The following is a 27167-nucleotide window of genomic DNA, read 5'->3' on the forward strand; positions in this document are numbered from 1 at the left end:
TTTACAATTCGGAGTGCTATTCTTTCACGCATATCTTTTGAGGTGGTGTTATGTCTTTCTTGATAATTTCCCGTCGTGCTCCGTGATTCACAAGTTATCAAGAATGAGATAATTTAAATCCATCAATCTCGCCATTCGAGTTATCTTGGGTAATATTTTCACCTAAAGCTTTCCCTAAGGACTGTTGCTATTAATGGTGATAATATATGATCCAAGTTCTTCATTTATCCTCCCGGTGAAATAAGTTTAATCGTCTCCTTGTTAATATCAATCCAAATCTATTGGTTCCACTAGTGGCATAATTTTCTCCTCATAAATTTGGAGATGTTTCTCCGTAATCCCACTACAACTTTGTTCTTTTGTTGTGTTAATTCAACTACTCAATTCTAACATTGCTGTTAGCATGTTCTCCCAAGATCTTGTTTCCCTTTGTTCTTTCCATTCCACTCTTTCATTTCTTCCGGAGGCTTGGTGATATTGCTCTTTTCAGTCATCATCTCGAATTGTAAAAATCATGATCTTTTCATGCTTATCCTTTTATCCGGAGTGTTGTGTCCTCTACTCAAGTTCTTTTCATCTTATCAAGTTGCTTATCACTTCTCAACCGGAGTGCTGTCCGAATTTGATTTTCCTTGTTCCTCTTTTCTAACAGAGAGTTATCAACTTTGTTCATCTCAGCTGTATTCTTTTCTCGAAATGGATTAACCTTTTCAAGGTTCTCTGGTTTCACTCGTTTGTCAAAGAAACAATTTAGTTTTACCTCTTCTCTCCTCTTCCGTTTCCCTCCGGTGCCATTCTAGATCTCGGGACGAGATCCTCTCGTAGTGGTGGAGGGTTGTAACGCCCCGTGACCGATGTGCCAGGTGTCATCCAGTTATTCGCGGTGGTTGCCTTGTCATTTGCTTGCGTGTTGTATCTTGTCATGTCATCATGTGCATTGCATCATCATGTTTTAAAACTTGCATCCGTCCCGCTCTCCTCGTTCCTTCTGTTGTCCGTTCTGAGTCCAGACACCCTTGCACGCGCCCGCGGCATGTCCGAAATATTATTTTATAAGTGGCCGGAAAATGTTCTCGGATTGGGTTGAAAGTTGGCGTGTGGCCTTATTATAGTGTAGGTAGGCCGCCTGCCAAGTTTCATCACATTCGGAGTTCGTTTGATAGCCCAACCGTTAAACTATAGCGGCATTATAGCCGGTCTAACGTCGGATGTTTTCGGTCTCCGGAAACAGTCGCCGGGTCTCTCTCTTCTCTCTTCTCAGTCCATTGCCTTCTGCACTACATCTCACCGCCAGGCCCAGCGTAACCTCTCCCGTCAGCACGCGGCCCTCCTCGCGCGCGCGTCCGAGAAGTTGTCCCGGACCCGACCCGAACAGTCGTCACCGTCGTGTCCGGATCATCCCCAAACATCTACAAAATATCTCCGTTTTCTTTGTTTGGTCTCCCTAGCCTATTTATCTAGGACCGTCCGATTTAATCGGAGGGACCAAATACCCCTACCCAAAATTCACTTGTTATTTAAAGACCAAACCCTAAAACCTAGGGGAGCTGTCCCATCCATCAATCCCCATGCCGCCGCCACCTTCCTCGTTTTCCCCATTGATCCAATCCATCGATACCTCCTGATCTCTCCACCCAACCAGTGAGCCTCCTCCCGATCCCTTCCAAATCAATCGCAGTAGCCTCGCTCCGTTCGAGAGGAGCTCGACCCTGAGACTCCAGCCTCCTCTCGCGCCCGAGGGGCTCCCCGAGCACCTCGTTCCTGTCGGCTTTGACACCGATCCACCGGCGAGCAGCAGCCGCAGAGCCATCGCCAGGCCAGCCCCGTCGCGCGCCATTTTCTTTCCCTTCCTCCCTGGCTCACTTCTCCTTCTGTTCTCTAATCCCTCTCTCTCTTTCTCGATGTGTGTTGCCCGCAGGAGCCGCCGTGAACATCTCCGCAGCAGCCGGTCGACCCCGCCTCTCCTGCCCGTTGAGCGCGCCGCCGGAGCCCTGCATCGCGCCAAGCGTCGCCGGCGCCCCATGTCCCGCCGCCCGGATCCATCTCCCGAGCGCCGAGGACCCCGTCGTTGGACCAGCAGGTCCACTCGCCCCTTGCCCCTTTCCTTTTCCCTTGGTTCTCCTTATCCTCTAACCATCTCTCTCTGCTCTTGAACCCTCGTCGCCCGCTGCCCTCTCGTTCGTCTTCCTTTGGATCCAGTCCTCCCGCTGCCGCCTCGCCAGCCTCACTCACGCCCCTGCTCGCCGGCGCCAAGTCCCTGTCGTCGCTGCTCCGCTTCCGTGCCGAACAGAGGACGCCCGCTCGTCCCAGCCGCTTTGACCATCGATCCACGACACCTGAGCAACCGCGGGTCGGCCTCCTCCACGCCAAGGCCCAGCTCCTCTTCGCCAGATCCGCCGGCCTCCCTCTGCTTCCAACTGGGCCATGGCCCATGGTGAGAAACCCCCAGCGCCCATGTCATGTTTCGGCCTGTAGCTCTAATTCGGCTCGATATGTTTTTTTCGGGTCCTGCTAATTTTGCCAATTATCTAGAGAATTACAGATTTGCAGAAAAACCCTCTAACTTCATGCATATAATTACTCATGAACCATGCATCCATTTAAAACATGTCATATATGTAACTTGACTAGAATTTCATCTAGTTTAATAATTTACAACTTTCATCTATGTTTAAAATGTTTAAAATGATGTGTGATTAAATTTGCTCCTATGCCATGCTAAAATGGTTTAATTCATAACTAAATAACCGTAGCTCCATTTTTAACAAACTTTATATGTAAATGGGGTAGAATTTTGTCTAGTTTATCATGGTGACATTGTTTTGCATGCCTAACAACTCTAAAATATGGTTTAGGGCAGAACAGGATCTAACCTAATATATGCACATGAGGAGTTTCTGGATTTGTTGTTTGTTGTTCCCGGCCTCATTTAAACTTGACTAGATGGGTAGTTTTCATTTGCTTCACCCTCTTGCCATGTTTAACAACATTTAATATTGTTGGGTACATAAACGAGATCGAACTAAATAATTGATGTGGTGCTCCGTCAATATGCAACTTGTTGCATATTGAGCTCCACTTAATTTGTAGGATTGTTTGTGCACTTTGTCATGCCATGCTTCATTAAACCAGACATGCATCATACTTGATTGTGCATCATGCCATGTTATGTGGTGGTTGTTTACTATGTTGTGTGCTTCTTTCCGGTGTTTCTTCTTCGGGTTGTTTCCGGTAACGTTGCATTGTGAGGATCCGTTCGACTACGTCTGTGTGTCTTCTTCGTTGACTCATTCTTCTTCCTTGCGGGATCTCAGGCAAGATGACCATACCCTTGAAATCACTTCTATCTTTGCTTGCTAGTTGATCGCTCTTTTGCTATGCCTATGCTGCGATACCTACCACTTCCTTATCATGCCTCCTAAATTGTTGAACCAAGCCTCTAACCCACCTTGTCCTAGCAAACCGTTGATTGGCCATGTTACCGCTTTGCTCAGCCCCTCTTATAGCGTTGTTAGTTGCAAGTGAAGATTGAAGTTTGTTCCTTGTTGGAACATGGAGATGTTGTTCCTTGTGGGAACATGTTTACTTGTTGGGATATCACAATATCTCTTATTTAATTAATGCATCTATATACTTGGTAAAGGGTGGAAGGCTCGACCTTTTACTTGGTGTTTTGTTCCACTCTTGCCGCCCTAGTTTCCGTCATATCGGTGTTATGTTCCCGGATTTTGCGTTCCTTATGCGGTTGGGTTACAATGGGAACCCCTTGACAGTTCGCTTTGAATAAAACTCCTCCAGCAAGGCCCAACCTTGGTTTTACCATTCGCCACCTAGCCTTTTTCCCTTGGGTTAGGCCAGCCCAAGGGTCATCTTTATTTTAACCCCCGGGCCAGTGCTCCTCTGAGTGTTGGTCCAACCCAGAGCACCGTGCAGGGCCATCCCTTGGCAACTTGGGTTACGTCGGCTCCTGCACGCTTAGCTTATCCGGTGTGCCCTGAGAACGAGATATGTGCAGCTCCTATCGGGATTTGTCGGCACAGCGGGTGGTCTTGCTAGACTTGTTTTACCATTGTCGAGGATGTCTTGTAGAACCGGGATACCGAGTCTGATCGGAATTTCTCGGGAGGAGGTCTATTCCTTCGTTGACCGTGAGAGCTTGTCATGGGCTAAGTTGGGACACCCCTACAGGGATTTGAACTTTCGAAAGCCGTGCCCGCGGTTATGGGCAGATGGGAATTTGTTAATGTCTGGTTGTAGAAAACCTAAAGTTGACCTTAATTAAAATACATCAACCGCGTGTGTTACCGTGATGATCTCTTTTCGGCGGAGTCCGGGAAGTGAACACGGTGTTGGAGTTATGCTTGACGTAGGTTGTTTTAGGATCACTTCTTGATCATACTTGTATCGACCGTGCTTTGCCTTCTCTTCTCGCTCTCATTTGCGTATGTTATCCACCATATATGCTAACCGCTTGCTGCAGCTCCACCTCATACCTTTACCTTACCCATAATCTTAAATAGTCTTGATCGCGAGGGTGCGAGATTGCTGAGTCCCTGTGGCTCACAGATACTTCCAAAACCAGCTTGCAGGTGCCGATGAGTCCGTGCAGATGACGCAACCAAGCTCAGGAGGTGCTCGATGAAGATCTTGTCCTTTGTGTTGTTCCGTTCTAGTTGATCAGTAGTGGAGCCCAGTTGGGGTCGATCGGGGACCGTGTCGCATTTGGGGTTCTTCTTTTATTTTGGTTCCGTAGTCGGATCTTGATTGTATTTTGATGATGTAATGCTTTATTCATGTAATTGTGTGAAGTGGCGATTGTAAGCCAACTATGTATCTCTTTTCCCCTATTGTACTACATAGGTTGTGTGAAGATTAGCTCACTTGCGACATTGCTTTCAATGCGGTTATGCCTCTAAGTCGTGCTTCGACACGTGGGAGATATATCCGCATCGAGGGCGTTATAACGAGGTTGACGCAGGCGGGGCCGTGGGGGGAGGGGGCGCTTGGGCGGGAGGACGTCGAGGGCGCGGGCGGGGGCAGAGGGGGGACGGCGAGGGAGGTGGCGCTCGGCTCGAGGAGGCGTGGGGGCGGCGACGGAGACGGAGGCGCGGGGGCGGCGGCGGCATGGGGGCGGCGACGGAGACGGAGGCGCGGGGGCGGCGACGGCGTGGGTCGGGGCAGCGGGGGGAATTAGCTAGGGGAGCGAGGGAGAGGGACGAAGGGGATCTAGCGAGAGGGAGGGAATTAGCTAGGGGGGAATCTTACTAATGGCGCACCTGCGGTCGGTGCGCCATTAGTAATCTTTTTTTACATAGCAATGGCGCACCAGGCAGAGGTGCGCCATTAGTAATCTTTTTTTTCATAGCAATGGCACACCAGGCAGAGGTGCGCCATTAGTAATCTTTTTTTATGTATAGCAATGGCGCACCAGCCAGAGGTGCGCCATAAGTAATTTTTTTTGTTGCATGTAATAATTTTTTAGAAAATGAATATGAATATGAAACAGTAATATTTTTTTTATAAAAACAGTAATAATTGTTGTTTAACAACAATTGTAGTCTACACTTTTTTTTAAAAAAAAATGAAGAGGGGAGAGGAGGCGCCGGAGTTCACCGGGGAGTGGGGGAGGGTGCGGGGGGGGGGGGTGCTCGTCGGCGGTGGTGGAGCGGGGGGTGCTCGTCGGCGGTGGTGGAGCGGGGGAGGGTGCGGGGAGGGGGGGGTGCTCGTCGGCGGTGGTGGAGCGGGGGGTGCTCGTCGGCGGTGATGGAGCGGGGGAGGGTGCGGGGGGTCGTCGGCGGCGGCGGTGGAGCGGGGGAGGGTGCGGTGGGTCGTCGGCGGCGGTGGAGCTAGCGGGGGAGGGTGCGGGTGGGATCGAGATCGAGATGGAGGGGGAATCGAGATCGAGATGGAGGGGGATCGAGATCGAGTGTCCTCATGAATATTCAATATTTTATCATATTGAATATGAAAAATATCATCAAATTTGAAAAAATATTCATGAATTCAAAAAGTGCCCATGAAATTTAAAAATATTCATGATATCAAAAAGTGCCCATGAAATACAACCGTGAAATGAAGACTACGATTTAAATACAGTCGATCTTAGCTAGCTATCTGTTCATAATCTTCTTGCCCTTCTTTTTCGCAAATGGAGTTCTTCTGTGGAACGGACGTCCTTTAGGTAGGGTGGTCTTGCTTCTTCTTGTGGTGTATGCTGCTACTTCATCGTCGTCGTCATGTTCGATCCTCGGGTTGCCGTACTTGTCGAAGTCTTGCTCATTGGCTACTCCATCCATTCCGATGATCTTCCTTTTGCCTCTCCTCACGACAACACGACTGGGCTTTGACGGGTCGGTAATGAAGAAGCATTGGTCCACTTGGGAAGCCAGTACCCATGGCTCATTTTTCGCGGTGACGTTTGCGCCCGCGGTCTTGGATTTGGCTTCGGGTATAACCATGGTGGTGAAATACCGGTCTTCTTTTAGGACGTTCTTGGCCCATCTGACACGGAACATCGGGACCTTCTCTCCAGCGTAGCTCAGCTCCCAGATCTCCCCGATCCTTCCGTAGTATCTGTCCTTGTCGTTACCGGTGTAGGATTCCATTGTTACCCCGGAGTTCTGATAACCATCGCTCTTCATGTCCTTTTCCTCGGTGTAGAATGTGTAGCCGTTGATATCGTACGCCTCATAGGTCATCAGGTTGTGCTCGGCGCCCTGTGAAGGCGAATATGAGTTGTTCTTCCACAGAAGAATCCTCATGTAAATGGTACGACAGAAGCTTCTGCTTGAACCAACACGTGAAACATGAGTTGTGCTCTTTGATTATATCTCCGTCCGTCCTCTGTTGGCCTCGGTCATTGTACGTCTTCTCAATAAAGGTTTTGTGCTCTACCACCCAAGGATCGACCACGTCTATGTGTTGTAGCGCGACTAGGTTTGCTCTTTCAAAGTCGGCGAGTCGACCCTCGAAGTCGACATGCATTTCGCGGCGACCCTCACGGTGACCCCATCCAGCGAGCCTGCCGAGGTGCCTGTTGACGGGCACACCAACGGGGTTCTCGATGCCTAGATAATTCGTGCAGTAGGAGATGCACTCTTCAGTTAGAAAGCCCCTGGCTATACTTCCCTCTGGACGTGACATGTTGCGAATGTATCCTTTGATGACACCATTCATCCTTTCGAACGGCATCATGCTGTGCAGGAACATCGGCCCGAGTTGGATGATATCCTCCACAATATGGACCAGCAGATGCACCATAACGTCGAAGAATGCGGGCGGGAAGTACATCTCAAGCTTGCATAGTATCACCACGATCTCTTCATGTACCCTTCTGAGTTGCCTCACGCCAACCGACTTCCGAGAGATGACGTCGAAAAAGTTGCATAGGCCAAATAGCGTTTCACGGACGTGCGCGTCCATGATCCCATGGATTGCAACTGGAAGTATCTGCGTCATCAGCACGTGACAGTCGTGAGACTTCATCCCGCTGAACTTCTGCTTCGCTGGGTCTAGATATCTGCTTATCTTCCCCGTGTAATCGTAAGGAAGTTTTACTCCTATGAGGCAGGTGAAAAACTGCTCGATCTCCTCCTGACTTAGAGTGAAGCACGCGGGAGGGTAGTCATTTCCGGTCTTCTTGGCCTTTTTGCCTTTGCGACGACTTTGTGTGTCCTGCTTCGCCTCATCATCATCATCATCATCATCATTAGCGTGAAGCTCCTGCCTGATGCCCATTGATTTCAAGTCTGCCCTTGCTTTCGGCCCATCTTTGGTCCTCTCTGGCATGTTGAGTAGGGTACCAAGCAGACTCTTGCACACGTTCTTCGTGATATGCATGGCATCAAGGCTATGAGGCACACGGTGGATCTTCCAGTACGGCAAGTCCCAGAAAACAAACCTCGTTTTCCATACCTTCAGTAGCGGCTCTGGCGCCTTTCTCTTCTTTCTCGGCTCTGGCGCCTTTTGCTTCTTTCCCGGTAGTGGGCAATCTTTCCAATTTTTAAACAGCCCGTCTATTTCCTCGCCGCTCCTCGTACGCGGGCGTCTTCGGAGTTCGGTTTCACCATCGAATAGATCCTTGTGTTTCATCCACGGGTCATCGTCGCGAAGCCACCTTCGATGTCCCATGAACACGGTTTTCGAAGACCCGGGATCTCTATCTAGCTGGCGATACGTTGTGTCATCCATGCACCTAACGCATCCAGAAAATCCGTGGACCACCTACCCCGCGAGATATCCGTAACCGAGATAGTCGTGCACCGTCGTGAGCAGTGCGACTCTCATAGGGAAATATTCTTTCTCTGCGGCGTCCCACGTATTGGCTGGAGTTTTCCACAGCGTGTCTAGTTCCTCTTTCAGCAGCCCCAGATACAGATTGATGTCGTTCCCTAGTTGTTTTGGCCCTTCAATTAGCATACTCATGTGAATGTACTTCCTCTTCATGCACAACCAGGGGGGAAGGTTGTACATCCACACAAACACAGGCCAGGTGCTATGTGTGCTTCTGTGGCTGCCAAACGGATTGACTCCATCGGTGCTCCCGCCCAGCACGATGTTCCTTGGATCCTTCCCAAATTCTGTGTGTTCGAAGTTCAACGCTTGCCACTGGCTCCCATCCTTAGGGTGACTCAGCATCTTGTCTTTTTTATTTATCTCCGGATCATTTGCGTCATCTTCTCGCTTCTTCTCCTCCCTATCCGCGTGCCAGCGTAGGAGCTTTGCTACCTTAGGGTCCGCGAAATACCGCTGCAGACGAGGAGTGATCGGTAAGTACCACACCACTTTTCGAGGAGCTTTCTTCCTCTTCTTGTATCAAGTGACGCCACACACCGGACATATGGTAGACTCCGCGTGCTCGCCCCGATAAATGATGCAATTGTTCATGCACACATGGTATTTCACGTGCGGTAAATCCAGAGGACACACGAATTTCTTCGCCTCCTCGAAACTGGTCGGGCACTTGTTCCCCTTGGGAAGACGTTCGTGCCAGAATGACATGTTCTCATCGAAGCATGCGTCGGTCATTTTGTGTTTTACCTTCATCTCCAAAGCCATGAGCGTTACTTTCAGGCGGGTATCCTCGGGTCTGCATCCTTCATACAATGGAGTAACCGCGTCTATCTCCAGTTGATCCAGCTTGGCTTTCTCTCGGGCGGCAGCTCTTGCGTTATCCGTCTGCTTGAGAAGCAGCTCTTGAATATGAGGGTCCTGCACCCATCCCATCGATGGTCCATCATCGTCTGCTCCTCCGGCATCTAGATCTTCATGATCATGCCCTTCGTCTGCTCCGGCATCTTCCTCATCATCATGTCTGGCATCTTCCTCATCATCATGTCCGGCATCTTCTACATGATGACTGTGTATAGCATGACCGTCGTGATCATGTCCTGGAGATTCTTTGTCTTCTCGCCCGCCCGAGCCGCGGTGGTTTTCTTGCTGCCCTTCCTCATTTCTTGCCCGGCCCCCATGGACGACTTCATAGTCCTTGCCACCGATAGCCATCCATGAAACGACGCAAGAGCAGGTGGTCCTGCACCTGCCCGGAATCTGGGTCCGCAATAAGGCTCTTTAGCTTGCATCTTCGACACGGACATCTTATCTCCATCTCATTCTTTTGAAGCATCTCGGCCTTCGTGGATCTAAAAAACCTATTCACGATGCCTTCGGTCATCATGCGGACCATGGTCGCCTGCGGGGTAGAGCAAAACGATATTTTAGAACCAAGAAAAAATTTGGCATGACTTTCCCTAAAAATAGGACCAAAAAGAATGCATAGTGCCAAAATTCTTGCCGAAACGGAAATGAATCAACATTCCGGCAAAATATTGGCAACTATCGCATTTCAAATACCGGTACCTGCAAACACAAACATATATGCAACACCACAAACATACATAGATCTAGCTAGGCCACAAAAAGTGCATGTGCATGTTGTTGGAGTGAGCTAGGGAGAAAAAAGTAGATCTATAACATGAAGATAGCTTTCCCCTTACTTACCTATCAAAAAAGGTAATTTCAACACTTAATTTTGATGAATCTATGGTGGAGGAGGAGGCAGCCGACAAGCTTAGAGAAGGAGGTGGGGGGAATGAAGTGGGGAAAGTGAGTGTGTAGGTGTGGCTGTCCAAAAATATCTAGCTGGTCCCAGGTTACTAATGGCGCACCACACAGACATGCGCCATTAGTAGTTTTGCAAAAAAGTAAAAAAATAACTTTTATACTAATGGCGCACCGTGGCACAGTGCGCCATTACTAGTTTAAATTAGTAATGGCGCACTATGCAACGGTGCGCCATTAGTAGTTTTGCAAAAAAGTAAAAAAAATACAGTAGTGGCGCACTCTATGGCTGGTGCGCCATTAGTAGTTCTATGGCGCACTCTGCCCGGATGCGCCATTAGTATGTTTGAAAAAAATAAAAAAAAACATTTTGTTACTAGTGGCGCACCGTGTGCCTGGTGCGCCATTAGTGTCTTCCACACTAATGGCGCACCAACAGATGGTGCGCCATTAGTATATAGTAATGGCGCATCACATGTCTGGTGCGCCATTAGTGTCATTTCCATCTATAGCCCTTTTCCTAGTAGTGACCTTAGTATGATGATCATGATGTTCAATGCCATTTTCATCTTTCATCATAGCAATGTGATTGTTTATGTGCTCGAGTTGTAGCTTTAGCTTGAAAGAATTTAGTGTTGGCCTTTCCGAACTTGATATTCTTGATGGTGGCTCTATGTTTCCAGTATGTCTTTTGGACCATCAAGGTCTTCTCTAAATGTTGCTTTAGAATAAGCTTGGCATTATACTCTTCCACAGTGAGCTGACTGAATTCTTTGATACTATCATATAGTAGAATGACCTCATTTTAGTTTATGATCTTCAAAACAGATATGTTGTTGATTAAGTATTTTCCTTCATCTTTTTATTATCCTTGCGAGTAGTATTTCCCTTCATTTTGGAAGCGCATCGCACTCACATTATTGTAGTGGGAATAGGGAGACTTGTTTGATTCGTACTACTACCCTAACATAGTAAAACAAAAATGTCTAGATAAACTTTTCATCCGTAACTACGAATATAACATTTGGTTAAGTTGCACATAGAAATATTCTACATCAAATACCATGGTACTATATTTCTCTAAAGTATTCGAACCTAAGTTATGACATAGTTTCATAGTTATACATTAATCCTAATAAATAATGTTGGAGTATCCACCTCCCGTGGCATTGGCGCTCCTGGGTGCCCTCGACGATGCCCGTTTCGCAAGCGCCTCGCGCGGATGCCTTCCTATCATGCTTCGCGTTGTCTGATCTCAGCAGGAGCTTCGTACCGGACCAATTTTCCTCAGGGGTACATGACATGTGGCCTATGGGCATGCTCGGGGCCACCTCTCTCTGGTGGTTTTCATCGCACCTCCGTGCACTGCGTTGTCCACTACTCAGGTGTGCTTTAGGTGAGGGTGGGTCAACCTATTAGCATAGTTAGCTCCCTGTTGAGCTGTTTGGCTCACACGTGTCGTGTGCGCCCAACTTAGCGTGCCGCGACTGGGTGCCGTTCTGTGATGGTTGGAGGCTGGATGGTCAGAGAGAGTTGCTTAGTGTGTGTCGAGACATTTTTCTCTAGTCCGGTGCTCGAGGTGTACATGTATCGGTCTATGCCGTCTTGGCATTTCAAGAACTTGGAGCATTGTTCTCCTGTGCATGCGTGATACATCTCCAACGTATCTATAATTTGTTATTCATTCATGCTATTATATTACTAGTCTTAGATACTTTATATGCAATTTTATATCATTTTTGGGGACTAACCTATTAAGTTAGTGCCCAATGCCACCTGTTGTTTTTGCTTGTTTTTAGCTTTTCAGAGAATCGGTACCAAACAAAGTCCAAACACGATGAAACTTTATGGTAAATTTTCTGGACCAGAAGGGACCCTAGAACATTCAGGAAGAGGCTAGAAGATCTATGGGAAAGCGACAAACTCACACGGCGGGCCCCCAGGGGGCGCCACCTGAGCTCGTGGGTCCCACACAACTTCGTTTGATATAATTCCAACTCCATAAATTCTCAAATATTCCCAAACTAACAAGGAGCCACCCAAAACACTTTTTCCATTGCCTCAAGCTTCTGTTCCTCCGCGATCTCATCTGGAGGCCTTTTCTCGCACTCTGCCAGAGGGGGAAACGGAGGGCTTCTACATCATCCTTACTGCACCTCGAATGATGTGTGAGTAGTTTACCACAGACCTACGGGTCCATAGCTAGTAGCTAGATAGCTTCTTCTTTATCTCTGATCTTCAATACAAAGTTCTCCATGATCTCCATGGAGTTCTATCCGATGTAACCTTCTTTTGCGGTGTGTTTGTTGGGATCCGATGAATTGTTGGTTTATAAACAGATTATTCATTTAAAGTAATTGAGTCTTTTCTGAACTTTATTATGCATGATTGTTATAGCGTTGCATTTCTCTTTGATCTATCCATTTAGTTTGGCCAACTAGATTGATTTATCTTCAGTGGGAGAGGTGCTTTGTAATGGGTACAACCTTGCGGTGTCCTCACTTCGTGGCAGAAGGGGCAGCAAGGCACGTATTTCATTTTTTCCATTAAGGGTAAAACGACCGGGGTTCAGTCACATTGCTTGGTTTTATTATGTCTACATTATGTCATCAGACTTCATGCATTACTTTGTTTGTTATGAACTTAGTACATAGAGAGGCTAGCATAGAAGCACTCTTGAAGTGGAGTAATAGTAGTAGATGCAGGCCGGAGTCAGTGTACTTGTCACAGACGTAATGCCTATATACATGATCATTGCCATGAACAACTTCATAACTATGCGCTTTTCTATGAATTGCCCAACAATAATTTGTCTACCCACCGTATGCTATTCATTCGAGAGAGAAGCCTCTAGTGAAAACTAGGGCCCCGGGTTTACTTTTATCATATTGTAAAAAACAAAAATACCTTGCAGCAAATTATTATCTTTTCTTTTACTTTGCAATTTATATATCTGCTGCTACTTGTGAGCTACGTTGGGATTTCCCTGAAGAGTAGATGATGATGTGGTGCATGTCGTGGGAGTGAGTTTGACAGTAAGACTAGGGGGTACGTAGGAGGAGGCAGTGTCATAGCTACGACGAGGTTGTACACACAGATTTACGAGTTCAGGCCCCTCATGGAGGAGGTAACAGCCCTACGACTCGGTGCCTCGGAGGCTTGTCGACTGAATATGTGTAGATGTTACAGCAGGTGCGAACCCTTGTGCCAGACGGGAGGGGTGGCTTATATAGAGTGCGCCAGGGCCCTCGCAGCCCTCAGTTACACATGAGTTCAATGTGAGTTAAGACTAGAATGCTACTAGTAATGCCTGCTATAAACGATCTTTATGACGACAGAGTGAATGCCTGACCGTTTCCATCCTGGTGTGACTTTAGGCCTTCCATACTCCGAGTGGGTTTTTGTATGGTCGAGTGAAGTTATCGTGGTCGAGTGGAATTGGGATATCCGAGTGGAATCTTCTGTCGAGTGAATCGTACTTCAGGGTGATTTCAGTCGGTGTCTTCTGTTGAACCTTGTAGGCCATGGACTCTAAGGTAATGTCCTTGGGTAGGGTGTCTAGGTTAGGCCTAAGATCCTACCCTAAGTACATGTCATCGTCATTATCCCCCGAATGGATTGAGGACCGAGTGAAGAAGAGTTGAAGTTTATTCTGACCCAACTCAATGTCCTGGAGACATTTCCTCAGGGGTCTAAGAACATGTTGGTACTTTAACTCTTCATCAGTCGCCTTGATTGATTCTTACCCATGGAATTTCTGAGTGAACTACGCTGCATATCTTCGAGCAGATTGGAATGGGATATCTTTGGTGCGATCGACTGCTCTGCAGTTCCCAGATCTTGCGGGATTCGAAATTTGGAGAAGCGCACGGGACGGGGCCGGGCACAGTATCTGGAGCGGATAGACAGGGACTCCTCGATCTTCGCGTCGCTTTTTCTACCACGTATCGAGCCAAGGTCTGTTAGAGGATGTGATAGGATTGCTCAGGCCCACGGGTCAGCCACTCGGAAGTGGGACCATAAAAGGTGCCCTTGCCGATGCGAGGCACTGTGCTCACCATTGGCTCCCCTTTCTCTCTGCTTCTCCGGCTAGCCCCTTCCTGCTCCCTCCTCCTCCACCCATTCTCCATGAGCTCCGCAGCCATGGTGAAGGACCGGACCACAACCCTGGAGCGCGCGAAGAAGGCAACGTCGAAGGGAAAGAAGGCGGCTAAGGGGTCGAGGTCGCGGTCCAGCCTGCCGCCTAGATGAATCTAGGGGGACTGGATTCGCTCTTCTGTCACGAGGATATGGAGAATCTGGTCATCGATGGCTTGATCGCCGAGGGGTCTTGCAGGTTGCCGGAGGAGGAGACCGAGCCCGCGTCGCGCAATGGCGAGCGCGTCCTCCTCACGACGCATGTCAACCGAGGTTTCTCCCCGCCTCCTCATCCATTTTTCTAGGGCTTCTTGAATTTGTTTGGTGCTCAGATCCACCATTTTCCTCCCAACACTATCTCGTATCTTGCCGCATTCATTTCAATGTGTGAAAATTTCCTTGGATGCCACCCGCACTGGGGTTTGTTCAAACACATTTTCACTTGCCGATCTCGGTCAGTGAAGAAAGCTAATCTGAATGATGAAAAGATGCATGCGATCCAAATGTGTGGGGGGCTTGGGATTCAGATTAGAGGTAGGAGTACTTTTCCTCCTATAACCTTTCCCGAGTCGGTTAGAGGGTGGCAGTCGACTTGGTTTTACTGTAAGGACATCCTGACTCCTGGTCAGTCGACAGGCCTTCCTCCTTTCACAATGGAGAGGCTCCACAACCCTCCTTCATTGGTACTTTCTGCGAGGAGAAGGGCGAAGTAGCAATTTCGGTCGACACGGTCGTTGCTTTGGTCCAGGGTGGATTAACAGGCATGGATCTACTCGAGGTGTTTCTCAGTTGGCACATTAAGCCCCTGCAAGCCCGTGACCACCCCATGTGGATGTATTCGGGCCTAGAAGACACCGCTTGGACCCACCCGGAGGAGGTCAGCGAAAAAACGGTGGCTCAGTGGCTTCGGAGCATCACATGCAACAAGGACAACCCTCGCGGAGCCAACATGATCCTGCCATTCGACGCCCAGAACTCTCCAGGAAAGGTCAGGCGTGTTTGTCGAGAGTTCATATTTTGTTCAATACGTAGCAATCTTGGAATCCGACTGATGGTCGTAACTTGTGTCTTGAAGGTTTTCACCAAGATGTACTCAATGCCGAGTGGGGATCAGCACCAAGAAGGAGTAGAGAGTGAAGGTGGAAGCACTGATTTTGAATATGCAGATGACAACGAGGATGATAGTGAGGACTCTGACAACAGTGAGGAAGTCGATTCACCGCCCTGCTCTGAACGACGCTCCAAGCAGTCACAAGACCCTGCGGGAGGGCACGGCAAGGCAGTTGCGTCGAGTGCGAAGATTCTGAAGCACACTCGAACATCGACCCCGGAGCCAACGTAGAAGGCTGCGAAGCAGGCCAAAGTTGCTCCACCCAAGCCTAAGAAGGCCCTGCCCAAGATTAAGGTGACCATGCCCGTTGCTTTGACATAAGTGTTTCTTTTTGTTGTCTTTCATTGCCACTGTGGACTTCTACATTTGCTTGACCGAGTGAAATTTTGGCCTTCCAGGGCTGCTACTTCTGCAACTTCCATGGATATTGACGAGGAGCGGGCCGATGTGGAGACCGCGGATTCGGCCACCTCTCGAGTGGGTATGATACCACAACCATGTTTATACTCTGTCAATTGACTTCCTGGTCGACTGAAATCTCACTGTCGAGTGTTTGCAGTGCCAACGAATGTTATCCAACTTCCAGATGACGATAACAAGGACGAACCTCATAGGAGTGCAGGGAGAAGGGGCAGAGCTCTGAGCAAGAGAGCACCTTCTAGTTGAGCATCTCGCCAGCTGTCTGAGCTTGTAGCTCAAGAACTTGGTGACCCATCACAGGCTTCTGTCTCTTTCGCTGTTCCTTTGTCGACTGACCAACCCTCAATGTCGACTGTCCATACTTCTGGTCCAGTTGCAAACCGCAAGCTCCGACCCCACCAGCTGCGTCATCAACTCCCTCGTCAACTCCATTTGTCATGCATCACGTCCCGGAGGACCAAGTGGGAGCTGCCAAGGAAGCCATGATCCAGGCGGGTCTGATGATGGATCGACTGAAGGTGGTGTTTGACACCAGCAATGCCGCTTACGACGCTAGCTCCGCCTTCCAAACCAATGTCCGAGTAAGTGGGATTGTAAGTTGATTTCTGATTGGCTCCAGCTTGCCCCTTGCTCTGTTAGGATATGCTATCTGAAAACGGCTGCTTTATTATTCATAAGATGTACGTTGACCCTTGATCTGTTAGGATATGCTACCTGAAAACCGCTACTTTATTATTCGTAAGATGTACGTTGACCCTTGCTCTGTTAGGATATGCTACCTGAAAACCGTTGCTTTATTATTTGTAAGATGCCCGTGGATGGGCATTTTGGAATCTTTAATCAGCATCTATCATGGGTCTATGCCTTGCATCTATACACCCACTGGGTGTTTCTCTTAGCTGTGTAGCTCTTCCACTCGAATTAGATAGGTCGTGTTGAGTGGGATCTTGGTCCAGTGGGGGCATGCTGAGTGCACCCACTGGGTGTAGTCTCCGAGACCGCTGTCGACTACGGGCAGTCGGCGGTGGTCTAAGAACAAATATTTTTTTGCTTCTTCCACTCGGGCTGCGCAGACCACACCGAGAGGGGAATTGAACCGGTGGGGGCATGCTAAGTGCACCCACTGGGTGTAGTCCCCGAGACCGCTGTCGAATGTTTGATTCGGCGGTGGTCTTAGAATTCTTTTGTATTTCCTCTTCTTCACTCGAAGGTAAAGGAACTTTCTAGTCATCGACTGAACTGTCTTTTTTGTTGACTACAGAAATCTTGTGAGCTTCTTACTCAGTATGTTGCCTTGGAGAAGGAAAAGATACAACTCAAGCTTGACCTAGAGCTTGCCAGGAAAAATCTGAAGACCGCGTAGAGTAAGTTGGCGGCCATGGGAGGTAATAACTTGCTGATTGTATATCCTGGTATTTTTTCTCCTTTGTCTTTTGAACCGAGTGGGTGATTTCACTCGAACAGATGTGTGTAGTGAAAACCGTCAACTCCAAACATGACCAAGGAATGTTATTTATTTAGACAAAATGAAGCAGGTATTGGAGCAGAAGGACATTGATCTTGTGGGAGCACAGAAGGTGGCACGTGAGAAGACTGAACTAGCTGAGGAAAAGCTGGCTTCAGTCGGCAAGCTCGAAGAAGAGAACACCAATCTGAAGACTGCTATCGATGAAGCGAAGAAGGAAGCTGCACAGCTAAAGGAGGAGAAGGTGGCCTTGACTGATAAGGTGGTAGATCTCACTCGGAAGAGAGGAGAGGTGGAGGTTTATGTGGGTGATCTTGCCAATAAGATGTTCATCATGCTCGAAGGTACCTTTACTCATCTGACTGAACCAAAGAACTGTTGGAGAACGCAGTATTTCAAAAATTTCCTATGATCATGCAAGATCTGTCTAGGAGATGCATAGCAATGAGAGGGGAGAGTGTGTCCACGTACCCTTGTAGACCGAAAGCAGAAGCGTTTAGCAACATGGTTTATGTAGTCGAACGTCTTCGCGATTCAACCGATCCTAGCACCGAACGTACGACACCTCCATGTTCAGCACATGTTCAGCTCGACGATGTCCCTCGAGCACTTGATCCAGTTGAGGACGAGGGAGAGTTCCGTCAACACAACGGCCTGGTGACGGTGATGATGAAGTTACTAGCGCAGGGCTTCGCCTAAGCACTATGACGATATGACCGAGGTGTGTAACTGTGGAGGGGGGCACCACACAAGGCTAAGGCAATTGATCTCATGTGTTCTAGGGTGCCCCCTGCCCCCGTACATAAAGGAGGAGAGGGGGAGGCCGGCCGGCCCCTGTAGGGCGCGCCAAGGAGAGGAGAACTACTAGGACTCCAATTCCTAGTAGGATTCCACTTGGTGGAAGGGGGAACGAGGAAGGAAGAGGGGGAAGGGAAGGAAAGGGAGGCAGCGCCCCCTTCCCTTGCCCAATTTGGACTGCCAAGGGGGTGGGGCGGCCAGCCCCTTGTGGCCCTTCTCTCTTCCCACTAAGGCCCATGAAGGCCCATTAGTTCCCCCGGGGGGTTCCGCTAACCCTCCGGCACTCCGATAGTTACCCGGTACCTCTCGAAACTCATCCGGTGTCCGAATAACATTGTCCAATATATCAATCTTTATGTCTCGACCATTTGAGACTCCTCGTCATGTATGTGATCTCATCCAGGACTCCGAACAAACTTCGGTCATCAAATCACATAACTCATAATACAAATCGTCATCGAACGTTAATCATGCGGACCCTACGGGTTCGAGAACTATGTAGACATGACCGAGTTCATCTCTGATCAATAACCAATAGCGGAACCTGGATGCTTATATTGGCTCCTACCTATTCTACGAAGATCTTTATGGGTCAAACCGCATAACAATATATGTTGTTCCCTTTGTTATTGGTATGTTACTTGCCCGAGATTCGATCGTGGGTATCATCATACCTAGTTCAATCTCATCACCAGCAAGTCTCTTTACTCGTTCCATAATGCATCATCCCATTACTAACTCATTAGTCATATTACTTGCAAGGCTTATTGTGATGAGCATTACCGAGAGGGCCCAGAGATACCTCTTCGATACACGGAGTGACAAATCCTAATCTCGATCTATGCCAACTCAACAAACACCATCGGAGACACCTGTAGAGCATCTTTATAATCATCCAGTTACGTTGTGATGTTTGATAGCACACAAGGTGTTCCTCCGGTATTCGGTAGTTGCATAATCTCATAGTCAGAGGAACATGTATAAGTCATGAAGAAAGCAATAGCAATAAAACTAAATGATCATTATGCTAAGCTAACAGCTGGGTCTTGTCCATCACATCATTCACTAATGATGTGATCCCGTTCATCAAATGACAACACATGTCTATGGTCAGGAAACTTAACCATCTTTGAGTAACGAGCTAGTCATGTAGAGGCATACTAGGGACACTTAGTTTTGTCTATGTATTCACACATGTACTAAGTTTCCGGTTAATACAATTCCAACACGAATAATAAACATTTATCATGATATAAGGAAATATAAATAACAACTTTATTATTGCCTCTAGGGCATATTTCCTTCAGTCTCCCACTTGCACTAGAGTCAATAATCTAGATTACGTAGTAATGATTCTAACACCCATGGAGTCTTGGTGTTGGTCATGTTTTGCTCGTGAGAGAGGCTTACTCAACGGGTCTGCAACATTCAGATCCGTATGTATCTTGCAAATCTCTATGTCTCCCTCCTTGACTTGATCGCGGATGGAATTGAAGCGTCTCTTGATGTGTTTGGTTCTCTTGTGAAATCTAGATTCCTTCGCCAAGGCAATTGCTCCAATATTGTCACAAAAGATTTTCATTGGACCCGATGCACTAGGTATTACACCTAGATCATATATGAACTCCTTCATCCAGACTCCTTCATTTGCTGCTTCCGAAGCAGCTATGTACTCCGCTTCACATGTAGATCCCGCCACGACGCTCTACATGGAACTGCACCAACTGACAACTCCACCATTCAATATAAATATGTATCCAGTCTGTGACTTAGAGTCATCCAGATCAGTGTCAATGCTTGCATCAACGTAACCATTTACGATGAGCTCTTTATCACCTCCATAAACGAGAAACATATCCTTAGTCCTTTTCAGGTATTTCAGGATGTTCTTGACCGCTGTCCAGTGATCCACTCCTGGATTACTTTGGTACCTCCCTGCTAAACTTATAGCAAGGCACACATCAGGTGTGGTACACAACATTGCATACATGATAGAACCTATGGCTGAGGCATAGGGAATGACTTTCATTTTCTCTCTATCTTCTACGGTGGTCGAGCATTGAGTCTGACTCAACTTCACACCTTGTAACACAGGCAAGAACCCTTTCTTTGCCTGATTCATTTTGAACTTCTTCAAAACTTTATCAAGGTATGTGCTTTGTGAAAGTCCAATTAAGCGTCTTGATCTATCTCTATAGATCTTGATGCCCAATATATAAGCAGCTTCACCGAGGTTTTCATTGAAAAGTTCTTATTCAAGTATCCTTTTATGCTATCCATAAATTCTGTATTATTTCCAATCAACAATATGTCATCCACATATAATATTAGAAATGATACAGAGCTCCCACTCACTTTCTTGCAAATACATGCTTCTCCAAAAGTTAGTATAAAACCATATGCTTTGATCACACTATCAAAGCGTATATTCCAACTCCAAGAGGCTTGCACCAGTCCATAAATGGATCGTTGGAGCTTGCACACTTTGTTAACACCTTTTGGATCGACAAAACCTTCTGGTTGCATCATATACAACTCTTCTTTAAGATATCCATTAAGGAATGCAATTTTGACATCCATTTGCCAAATTTCATAATCATAAAATGCGGCAATTACTAACATGATTTGGACAGACTTAAGCATTGCTACGGGTGAGAAGGTCTCATCGTAGTCAACTCCTTGAACTTGTCGAAAACCTTTCGCAACAAGTCGAGCTTTATAGATAGTAACATTACCGTCAGCGTCAGTCTTCTTCTTGAAGATCCATTTATTCTCTATTGCTTGTCGATCATCCAGAAAGTCAACCAAAGTCCACACTTTGTTCTCATACATGGATCCCATCTCAGATTTCATAGCCTCAAGCCATTTCATGGAATCTGGGCTCATCATCCCTTCCTCATAGTTCGTAGGTTCGTCATGGTCAAGTAACATGAGCTCCAGATCAGGATTACCGTACCACTCTGGTGCAGACCGTACTCTGGTTGACCTACTAGGTTCAGTAGTAACTTGATCTGAAGTTTCATGATCATCATCATTAGCTTCCTCACTGATTGGTGTAGGAATCACTAGAACTGATTTCTGTGATGAACTACTTTCCAATTCTGGAGAAGGTACAATTACCTCATCAAGTTCTACTTTCCTCCCAACCACTTCTTTTGAGAGAAACTCCTTCTCTAGAAAGGATCCATTCTTAGCAACAAATATCTTGCCTTCGGATCTATGATAGAAGGTGTACCCAACAGTTTCCTTTGGATATCCTATGAAGACACATTTCTCCAATTTGGGTTCGAGCTTATCAGGTTGAAGCTTTTTCACATAAGCATCGCAGCCCCAAACTTTAAGAAACGACAGTTTAGGTTCCTTGCCAAACCACAGTTCATATGGTGTCATCTCAATGGATTTATATGGTGCCCTATTTAACGCGAATGCAGCAGTTTCTAAAGCATAACCCCAAAACGATAGCGGTAAATCAGTAAGAGACATCATAAATCGCACCGTATCTAATAAAGTACGGTTACAACGTTCGGACACACCATTACACTGTGGTGTTCCAGCTGGCGTGAGTTGTGAAACTAGTCCACATTGTTTCAAATGAAGACCAAACTCGTAACTCAAATATACACCTCCATGATCAGATCATAGAAACTTTATTTTCTTGTTACGATGATTTTCCACTTCACTCTAAAATTCTTTGAACTTTTCAAATGTTTCAGACTTATGTTTCATCAAGTAGATACACCCATATCTGCTCAAATCATTTGTAAAGGTCAGAAAATAATGATACCCGCCGCGAGCCTCAACACTCATTGGACCGCATACATGAGTATATATTATTTCCAATAAGTCAGTTGCTCGCTCCATTGTCCCGGAGAACGGAGTCTTAGTCATCTTGCCCATGAGGCATGGTTCGCAAGCATCAAGTGATTCATAATCAAGTGATTCCAAAAGCCCATCAGCATGGAGTTTCTTCATGCGCTTTACAGCAATATGACCTAAACGGCAGTGCCACAAATAAGTTGCACTATCATTATTAAACTTGTATCTTTTGGCTTCAATATTATGAATATGTGTATCACTACTATCGAGATTCAAAAATAGACCACTCATCAAGGGTGCATGACCATAAAAGATATTACTCATATAAATAGAACAACCATTATTCTCTGATTTGAATGAATAACCGTCTCGCATCAAACAAGATCCAGATATAATGTTCATGCTCAACGCTGGCACCAAATAACAATTATTTAGGTCTAAAACTAATGCCTACGATAGATGTAGAGGTAGCGTGCCGACGACGATCACATCGACTTTGGAACCATTTCCCACACGCATCGTCACCTCGTCCTTAGCCAATCTTCATTTGATCCGTAGGTCCTGTTTCGAGTTGCAAATATGAGCAACAGAACCAGTATCAAATACCCAGATGCTACTACGAGCATTCGTAAGGTACACATCAATAACATGTATATCAAATATACCTTTCACTTTGCCATCCTTCTTATCTGCCAAATTCTTGGGGTAGTTCTGCTTCTAGTTACCAGTCCCTTCGCAGTAGAAGCACTCAGTCTCAGGCTTAGGTCTAGACTTGGGCTTCTTCACTTGTGCAGCAACTTGCTTGCCGTTCTTCTTGAAGTTCCCCTTCTTCATTTGCCCTTTTTCTTGAAACTAGTGGTCTTGTTAACCATCAACACTTTAAACTCCCTCTTGATTTGTACCTCCGTAGCCTTTAGCATTATGAAGGGCTTGGTAATGTCTTATCCATCCCTTGCATATTGTAGTTCATCATGAAGCTTTTGTAGCTTGGTGGCAGTTATTGAAGAACTCTGTCAATGACACTATCATCAGGAAGATTAACTCCTAGTTGAGTCAAGTGGTTGTGGTACCCAGACATTCTGACTATATGTTCACTGACAGAACTATTCTCCTCCATCTTGCAGCTATAGAACTTATTGGAGACATCATATCTCTCAATTCGGGCATTTGCTTGAAATATTAACTTCAACTCCTGGAACATCTCATTTGCTCCATGACGTTCAAAACATCTTTGAAGTACTGATTCTAAGCCGTAAAGTATGGCACACTGAACTATCGAGTAGTCATCAGCTTTGCTCTGCCAGACGTTCATAACATCTGGAGTTGCTCCTGCAGCGAGTTTTGCACCTAGCGGTACTTCCAGGACGTAATTCTTCTGTGCAGCAATGAGGATAATCCTCAAGTTACGGACCCAGTCCGTGTAATTGCCACCATCATCTTTCAACTTAGCTTTATCGAGGAACGCATTAAAATTCAAGGGAATGGTAGCACGGGCCATTGATCTACAACAACATATACATGGAAATACTATCAGGTACTAAGTTCATGATAAATTAAAGTTCATTAATCATCTTACTTACGAACTCCCTGTTGGGGAACGTAGTAATTTCAAAAAATTTCCTACGCACAGGCAGGATCATGGTGATGCATAGCAACAAGAGGGGAGAGTGTTGTCTACGTACCCTCGTAGACCGTAAGCGGAAGCGTTTATCAACGCGGTTGATGTAGTCGTACACCTTCACGATCCGTCCCGATCAAGTACCGAATGTACGGCACCTCCGCGCTCAGCACACGTTCAGCTCGATGATGTCCTCGCCTTCTCGATTCAGCAAGAGGGGCGAAGTAGTAGATGAGTTCTGGCAGCACAACGGCGTGGTGACGGTGTTGGTGAAGAATAATATTCGCAGGGCTTCGCCTAAGGGCTACGAAAACTATGAAGGAGGATAAACTAGACGAGACGGGGTTGCCGGCACACGGCTTGGTGTTTCTTGATGTGTCTTGGGTGCTAGCCCTACCCCTCTATTTATATGTTGAGCCTTGGGGTCCAAACTTGGAGGTAAAGCCTCCACAAAGTCGGTTTCACCCGAAAGGCAAGAGTCCTTCTCGGACTCCAGGGCCGGGTGCTAGGGACCCTGGCGTCTGGCCCCTGGACTCCGCAAAACTTCCTTTTGCGCTTTCCAAAAACCTTGTGGGCTTTCCCCTTTGGCCCAAATAAAGTGCTCTCGTACCCAAACATTTCGGGAAACATCCGGAACCCCTTCCGGTGAATTCCGGAACCCTTCCGGAGACCAAACACTATTATCCCATATATCAAACTTTATATCCGGACCATTCTGGAGTTCCTCGTCATGTCCGTGATCTTATCCGGAACTCCGAACAACATTTGTTTACCAACATACATAACTCATAAATACTATATCATCAATGAACGTTAAGCGTGCGAACCCTACGGGTTCGAGAACTATGTAGACATGACCGAGACAATTCTCTGGTCAATATCCAATAGCGGAACCTGGATGCCCATATTGGCTCCAACATATTCTACGAAGATCTTTATCAGTCGAACCGCATAACAACATACGTTGTTCCCTTTGTCACTGGTATGTTACTTGCCCGAGATTCGATCGTCGGTATCTCAATACCTAGTTCAATCTCATTACCGACAAGTCTCTTTACTCATTACGTAATACATCATCCCGCAACTAACTCATTAGTTACAATGATTGCAAGGCTTATAGTGATGTGCATTACCGAGTGGGCCTAGAGATACCTCTCCGACAATCGGAGTGACAAATCCTAATGTCGAAATACGCCAACTGAACAAGTACCTTCGGAGACACCTATAGAGCACCTTTATAATCACCTAGTTACATTGTGACGTTTGGTAGCACACAAAGTGTTTCTCCGGTAAACGGGAGTTGCATAATCTCATAGTCATAGGAACATGTATAAGTCATGAAGAAAGCAATAGCAACATACTAAACGATCAAGTGCTAAGCTAACGGAATGGGTCAAGTCAATCACATCATTCTCCTAATGATCTGATCCCATTAATCAAATGACAACTCATGTCTATGGTTAGGAAACTTAACCGTATTTGATTAACGAGCTAGTCAAGTAGAGGCATACCAGTGACACTATGTTTGTGTATGTATTCACTCATGTATTATGTTTCCGGTTAATACAATTCTAGCATGAATAATAAACATTTATCATGAAATAAGGAAATAAATAATAACTTTATTATTGCCTCTAGGGCATATTTCCTTCAATCTCCCACTTGCACTAGAGTCAATAATCTAGTTCACATCGCCATGTGATTTAACACCAATAGTTCACATCACCATGTGATTAACATCCATAGTTCACATCATCATGTGACCAACACCCAAAGTCAATAATCTAGTTCACATCGCTATGTGATTAACACCCAAAGAGTACTAAGGTGTGATCATGTTTTGCTTGTGAGAGAAGTTTAGTCTACGGGTCTGCCACATTCAGATCCGTATGTATTTTGCAAATTTCTATGTCAACAATGCTCTGCACAGAGCTACTCTAGCTAATTGCTCCCACTTTCAGAATGTATCCAGATTGAGACTTAGAGTCATCTGGATCAGTGTGAAAATTTGCATCGATGTGACCCTTTACGACGAACCTTTTGTCACCTCCATAATCGAGAAACATATCCTTATTCCACTAAGGATAAGTTTGACCGCTATCCAGTGATCTACTCCTAGATCACTATTATACTCCCTTGCTAAACTTAGTGTAGGGTATACAATAGATCTGGTACACATCATGGCATACTTTATAGAAACTATGGCTGAGGCATAGGGAATGACTTTCATTCTCTTGCTATCTTCTGTCGTGGTCGGGCTTTGAGTCTTACTCAATTTCACACCTTGTAACACAGGTAAGATCTCTTTCTTTGACTGTTCCATTTTGAACTACTTCAAAATCCTGTCAAGGTATGTACTCATTGAAAAAACTTATCAAGCATCTTGATCTATCTCTATAGATCTTGATGCTTAATATGTAAGTAGCTTCATCGAGGTCTTTATTTGAAAAACTCCTTTCAAAAACTCCTTTATGCTTTCCAGAAAATTCTACATTATTTCCGATCAACAATATGCCATTCACACATTCTTATCAGAAATGCTGTAGTGCTCCCACTCACTTTCTTGTAAATACAGGCTTCACCGCAAGTCTGTATAAAACCATATGCTTTGATCACACTATCAAAATGTTTATTCCAACTCCGAGATGCTTGCACTAGTCCATTGATGGATCATTGGAGCTTGCTCACTTTGTTAGCACCTTTAGGATCGACAAAACCTTCAGGTTGCATCATATACAACTCTTCTTCCAGAAATCCATTCAGGAATGCAGTCTTTACATCCATTTGCCAAATTTCATAATCATAAAATGTGGCAATTGCTAACATGATTCGAACGGACTTAAGCATCGATACGAGTGAGAAAATCTCATCGTAGTCAACACCTTGAACTTGTCGAAAACATTTTGCGACAATTCGAGCTTTGTAGATAGAAACACTACTATCAGCGTCCGTCTTACTCTTGAAGATCCATTTATTTTCTATGGGTTGCCGATCATCGGGCAAGTCAACCAAAGTCCACACTTTGTTCTCATACATGAATCCCATCTCAGATTTCATGGCCTCAAGCCATTTCGCGAAATCTGGGCAAATCATCGCTTCCTCATAGTTCATAGGTTCGTCATGGTCAATTAACATGACCTCTAGAATAGGATTACCGTACCACTCTGGTGCGGATCTCACTCTGGTTGACCAACGAGGTTCGGTAGTAACTTGATCTGAAGTTACATGATCATCATCATTAGCTTCCTCACTAATTGGTGTAGGAGTCATAGAAACAGATTTCTGTGATGAACTACTTTCCAATAAGGGAGCAGGTACATTTACCTCATCAAGTTCTACTTTTCTCCCACTCACTTCTTTCGAGAGAAACTCCTTCTCTAGAAAGGATCCATTCTCAGCAACAAATATCTTCCCTTCGGATCTATGATAGAAGGTGTACCCAACAATTACTTTTGGGTATCCTATGAAGATGCACTTCGCTGACTTGGGTTTGAGCTTATCAAGATGAAACTTTTTCACATAAGCATCGCAACCCCAAACTTCAAGAAACAACAGCTTAGGTTTCTTGCCAAACCACAGTTCGTATGATGTCGTCTCAACGGATTTAGATGTGCCCTTTTGAATGTGAATGCAGCTGTCTCTAATGTCTAAGCCCAAAACAATAGTGGTAAATCGGTAAGTGACATCATAGATTGCACTATATCAAAATAAAGTACGGTTATGACATTTGGACACACCATTAC

The sequence above is a fragment of the Triticum urartu genome, chromosome 6A (assembly GCF_056163025.1).
Source record: "Triticum urartu cultivar PI428250 chromosome 6A, HENAU_Tu73, whole genome shotgun sequence".
In the NCBI taxonomy this organism is placed as follows: Eukaryota; Viridiplantae; Streptophyta; class Magnoliopsida; order Poales; family Poaceae; genus Triticum; species Triticum urartu.